This window comes from Miscanthus floridulus, chromosome 9, assembly GCF_019320115.1.
Source record: "Miscanthus floridulus cultivar M001 chromosome 9, ASM1932011v1, whole genome shotgun sequence".
NCBI classification, from domain to species: domain Eukaryota; kingdom Viridiplantae; phylum Streptophyta; class Magnoliopsida; order Poales; family Poaceae; genus Miscanthus; species Miscanthus floridulus.
In genome coordinates, this window is record NC_089588.1 from 94414431 (window position 1) to 94420727 (window position 6297).

General features: G+C 39.4%; 1 pseudogene; it reads right to left on the bottom strand.

Moving 5' to 3' along the window:
* The window catches only part of LOC136480318 (flavonoid 3'-monooxygenase CYP75B4-like), a 28282-nt pseudogene extending 23269 nt beyond the window's left edge, over nucleotides 1-5013 (bottom strand).
* Between the last annotated feature and the right edge of the window lie 1284 nt (nucleotides 5014-6297).

Here is a 6297-nt window from a genome sequence, read left to right on the forward strand (position 1 = left end):
CGTACCCCTACCTATCCTTCAAGAGGGTGACGAACATGCTTACGTACGAATTGATCACAATAAGGCCCTCATTGTTGATGCACCTAAAGATAGTTAGATTATTGTTAACTATGTAATCATTATACAGATGTAGTATCAGTAAATCGCACTGAATATTTAATTTATATTTTATGTGCATCTCTATAATTTAATTATTGACTATGTAATCAAATATCAAGATAATGTTCACAAACACTATTATTTGATAATTATAGACCATTAATTAATTATCATAGAATTAAATAATCAAGACAAATTTTTGTGTTATTTTAGAATATAAACTAACTGCATTATTTCTATTAATAAATAAATAAAGGAAAGTAAACTAAGCGAACTCCCTATCCTAGCTCAGCGGTTAAGGCCGCGCACTCTATACTCTGAGACCCGCGCTCGAATCCCAGGCGAGCCAAACTTTTTTGATTTTGCATTTATTATTTAGTAGTGCATTACGACAGGATAAAAGAAAAAGAACAACTAATTCTAATGTAATCCCTATTCTAGCGTAGTGGTCAAGGCTCCAAACTAAGAAACCCGAGACCTGGGTTCGAATCCTAGGCTCAGAATTTTTTTATATTTTTAATAAAAAGGCTATGAGACTGTGATTTTTTTATATTTTTTTACTAAAAGGCTGCAATGGTGGCAGGGCCCTTCACTACTGGTTTTAGTTTTAAAACCGGCAGTGATAGCGCTGCGATGGTAGGCTCCAAACCGATAGTCATTTTTTTTATATTTTTTTTACTAAAAGGCTACGATGGCGGCAGGCACTTCACTGCCGGTTTTGATTTTAAAACCGACAGCTTCTATCACAGTCGGTTGCTCAAACCGACATAGAAGGCCTAATTCACTATTGGTTTTTAAATTAAAACCAACAGTGATGTGTAGATGCTCCTCACATGCCAACAATACTCCTATGACCACAATAGTTAGAACACTGCTTCCACCTACCTCGACAACTTTAGTTCAGAAATAAAAATGTACCACGACTGCTAGCCCCTATAAAATGGCCCTCGGCCAGGAGCTAGCCTCTCCATGCATGTTGGTTTCAGCCAGACCTTATCAGCCATGATACAATATTTTTCTCTCATAATAAACCACAGATATCGTTATGCATCGTAGTCCACCAAAATGGTGCACACACGAGGCCACCTTCACTGTCGGTTCTATTTAAAAACTGACAGTGATGTCCATGCCCCCTATATAAAACAAACTATCAGCCACATACATCGATCCCACCCACCCACCCACGAACTCTCTTAGTCTCATTTCTCATGTTTCACTCGCAGTTTTCAAGACATCCACTCTCTCTCTACGTGATTTGGTCATGGCTCCTGCATTTTTCAATGGTATTGATATGTTGTCTTCTCCAATATTCTATCTATATTCATTTGATCTATATTTATATTCATTTTTCTTTGCATTCTATATTTATATATATTCTTATTCTTTGCATTCGATCTATATTTAATTATGTTGCCACATTTTACTTGGAAGAATTTTTTTGTGCATATATGTTATGTTCATATTTTTTTTGTGCATTTTATCGATCAGTTGGTATGAACAACGGACCTCCCACACCACAAGAACCAGGTTTCCACCCTGGCGATGAGCCATTCGCTCCTAATGTGGCCATTCCACGGTTCCCTGTTCCAGCTATTGTATAAAATATTTTCCAACATTTTTTGTTTTTTTATGCTAACAAATAAGTGTAATTAGTTTAATATCATTGTTGCATGCATATATGTCACAGACTATATCCATAATAGATTGGCTACGAATAGCACTTAGCTGGTTCTTTATCTCGGACATCGTCGAGAACATGACTTCTAATGCAAGTAGTCGGCTATGGACGTATGAACTCAGTTTTTTTATCCCTATGAGAGGTTCAAATCATCGGAACCATATCCACGGGATGGGAATACCGAGCCCGGACGTGATAAGCACCCAATTAAGTGCCATGCGCATCTGTTTAGAGGCACTTCGACGTATTTGCTATAATGTGCCCAATTTCTCGCACTTCAAGGCACTTGCTTTAATTGCTGGTGATATCCCCGTCCGGTAAGCAAGCAAATGGTTTGCGTGCTACAACCATGCAGATGTGGTAAAATGGTCACTTATACCTGAGTTGTGGTTATTTATTGTTTATTATTGTAATAACATTCTCTAATTTTTTTCTTTTTCTCTGCATACAGATTGCGCTATAGGACCTTACCTATGCTGCATGTGGCTTATGGGCCGTTCTAGACCAAGCTACGAAGCAACTCAGGTACGATTAGGACTTCAGCAATGGAAACCTCGGCTAGCTCACTATAGAAGGACGCCAATACTTCATAAGGATTACTAATAGGGGCAGTGGTCATTCAGTAGGTTACATCTATGGCCGACCATTCTTTCGGTATTATGAGGCACGAGAGAGTGCACTCATACGGCATTGGACTTCATTGATACAAGCAGATACATAATATGTGGCATCAATTACCATATATGGCTATAGAGGCATGTTAGTGTGCGTGGCCCAATCGATCCCGGCAGTGATTCCGATAGTAATTAATGTTTATTTAGCTAGGTTTTCAAGGCCATAGTTTAATTGGGTTCTAATTTTAAAATGTACGGCTTTGTGTGTTTAATTATTGTCATGCATGTAATTCGTGTAACATTTGTTGGGCAACTAGAAATATACATTCCGGTGTCGTATTGGTCTCAAAATTATTCTCAGGCTTGCATACGCCACGTGTGAAGGAAACACCAAGTTTGAGATTCTCCAGAGATGGTTTGCTACTTTATGAGGTTTAATTGAATTTTCGTGCGACGACACCTATTAATTATAGGTTGAACTGAGTCTACCCACAAAAAGATCTGAAATGGTGTCAAACTTTTACGCAGGCTCTAATGTGCCCTAGGGATAAGAATTTGTGGAGGTGGATGAAAAAATCTATTGGGTCCAAGATGAAATTGGTGTCTCATTTGGCATAGAGAAAAATATAATAAATAAAATAATAATAAAAAAACCTAATATCCTGTGTGGGGTCTTAATTTGGGTGTACATGCTTGCCAAAAAAAATTCATGCCATTTCAACATAGGCGGAGTATACATGCTTCATAGAGGTACATTTGTCTTTCCATTGAACCATGACTATACACATAGGTTATCAATGTTTCTGTGGTTCATAGGCATTCCGGTGTCGTATTGGTCTCAAAATTATTCTTAGGCTTGCACGTGCCACGTGTGAAGGAAACACCAAGTTTGGGATTTTTCGGAGATGGTTTGCTACTTTCTGAGGTTTAATTGAATTTCCGCTCGACGACACTATTTAATTATAGGTTGAACTGAGTCTACCCACAAAAGATCTGGAATGATGCCAAACTTTTACACAAGCTCTAATGTGCCCTAGGGATAAGAATTTTGTGGAGGTGGATGAAAAAAATCTATTGGGTCCAAGATAAAATTCATCATCTTTTGTCTCATTTGGCATAGAGAAAAATATAATAAATAAAACAATGATCAGAAAAACCTCGGATCCTGTGTGGGGTCTTAATTTGGGTGTACATGATTGTCAAAAAAATTCAAGCCATTTCGAAATAGGCGGAGTATACATGCTTCACAGAGGTATATGTGCCCTTCCATCGAACCATGACTATACACATGGGTTATCAAGGTTTCTATGGTTCATAGGCATTCCGGTGTCATATTGGTCTCAAAATTATTCTTAGGCTTGCACGTGCCACGTGTGAAGGAAACACCAAGTTTAGGATTTTTCGGAGATGGTTTGCTACTTTCTGAGGTTTAATTGAATTTCCGCACGACGACACCGTTTAATTATAGGTTGAACTGAGTCTACCGATGAAAAGATCCGGAATGGTGCCAAACTTTTACACAGGCTCTAATGAGCCCTAGGGATACAAATTTTGTGGATGTGGATGAAAAAATCTATAGGGACCAAGATGAAATTCACCCTCTTTTGTCTCATTCAGCACACAAAAAAATATAATAAATAAAAAAATGATTAGAAATACCTACGACCCTTTGTGAGATCTTAATTTGGGTGTACAAGCTTGCCAAAAAAAATTTAAGCCATTTCAACATAGGAATACATATGCTTCTATTTATTAAGTATATAAAAGAATTTTTTTAATATATATAAACATCACTGTCGGTTTCAAAAAACCGGCAATGATGAGAAGAAACCGATAGTGATCCTGGTTATCACTGTCGGTTTATTTTGAAAATCGGCAGTGATATATAAAAAATGAAAAAAAATTATGCCAGCCCTCGGGTTTGAGCTCGGGTCTCGGGCTATAGAGTTCAAAGACTTAATCGCTGCGCTAGTATAGGATGTGTGCCAAGTTTTATTTATTTTTTCTTTTTGACCTTTAGACCGCTTAATAAATTATAAAATTAAACCAAAAAAATTGAGCCGCCCAGGATTTGAACACAGGTATCGAGGGCTAAGTTGCGGGGTCTTAACCGTTGAGCCAGTAGGAGGTATTCGAAAGAAGTAGAAAAGATAACTTACTTATGTTGGAACCGCTACACGGCAATCACTGTCGGTTTAAAGAATGGCCCGACAGTGATATTTATACATCACTGTCTGTTTAGACTTATAACTGGCAGTGATGTACCCCCATCACGATCGGTTTATAATTAGAACCGGCAGTGATGAGGTCTGGTATAAAAGCCCAGCGCGGGTTGAAATTATCCAAATTTCAACCCTGCGCCAACCGTTCCTAGCCCCGCGCTCCTCTTCTTTGACGCCGACGCCCGTGCACCGCCCCACGCCGGAGCACCCGTCCACCGCCCCCCGCACCGCCGTTCCCAGCCACGCTCTCCTCTTCTTCAATGCCGACCCCCGTGCACCGCCCCACGTCGGAGCACCCATCCAATGCCCCCCGCGCCACCGTTCCTAGCCCTACGCTCCTCTTCTTCGACGTCGATGCCTGTGCACCACCCCACGCCGGAGCACTCCCCGCAACGTCCATCGCCCCACACCAGAGCATCGCCGAGGCCTTTAGGAGCGCGTGGACAGCTGCTTTCCCACCCCCACGGTGAGTGTGTGGCTTACTGCCACCTAAGTGTTTGATGAAATGCCCCACGGTTGTTGTCTTCCCAATAGCAGCCGATTCCTATTCGATTGAGTTACATGCTGTTACTCCTTGGTTTAGCTATCCTTGTATGTACATGCTGTTACATAACCAGATAGTTTTTCCCTTAAGAGATTATGCTACCTACTAATTTTTTAAGGACCTAGTAATCATGGCCCTAAACTATTTAAGAACCATTGATGTTATTTGCATGTTGTCGCAATAAGTTATTCCCTCGAGTCACAGCTAAGTGACCTTTTACGCTGTGTGCAGTCTAAGTATTTAAACATTGATCATCAACACCTCTTGACATAGTTAGATTGAATATGTGACAATGATATGAGCATATCTATCTCGAATAGTAGTTGCATAATGTTATGATATCTCTGTACTTTGTAATTATTGCAAGTAATGGAAACTAGCAGTCAAAGATACACGTTAATGACTGTGGACATCTTATTTGTAATGGTAGGGAGTGTTCTGTTTGTGTAAGAGTTAGATAAGAATTTCTGCTCTTACTTAAGCAATGATGGATTCTTGTCAAATGTGTACAGGTATAATCGCTATAGGTAGAGTGTCAATTAATTTTGATGGAATGTATAGCATGCTTAAAAAAAGACATCTATAGATGTTTGTTCCAGGAAAAAAAGTTAAAACAACTTTTAAAATTGGCTCGGCAGCAGCAGCAACTTTTTTATCATGTCAAGGATAAAGAACATTAAATAGATTTAGTTTGCCCATATAACTTGAATAATAACTCTTGTTCAGTGAGTTACCATTACCACTTACCACATGTGTAATTTACTTAAATGTATAGGCAACCATGGCATGGTATGTAGTGTATGTTGGTCACATGCCTGGGATTTATCAAACCTAGAAAGATTGCTATGCTCAAGTCAATCGCTACCCTGGTAATTTGCATAAAAAATACAACACAGAAGCTAAAGCTTTGAGGGCCTACTATAGTCATCCGGCCTACCTTGCAAACCATGGGGTACATCACTGCCGGTTATAAGTCTAAACCGACAGTGATGTAAAAGTATCACTGCCGGACCATTCTTTAAACCAACAGTGATTATCGTGTAGCGGTTCCAGCATAAGTAAGTTATCTTTTCTACTTCTTTCGAATACCTCCTACTAGCTCAACGGTTAAGACCCCACAACTTAGCCCCCGATACCCGT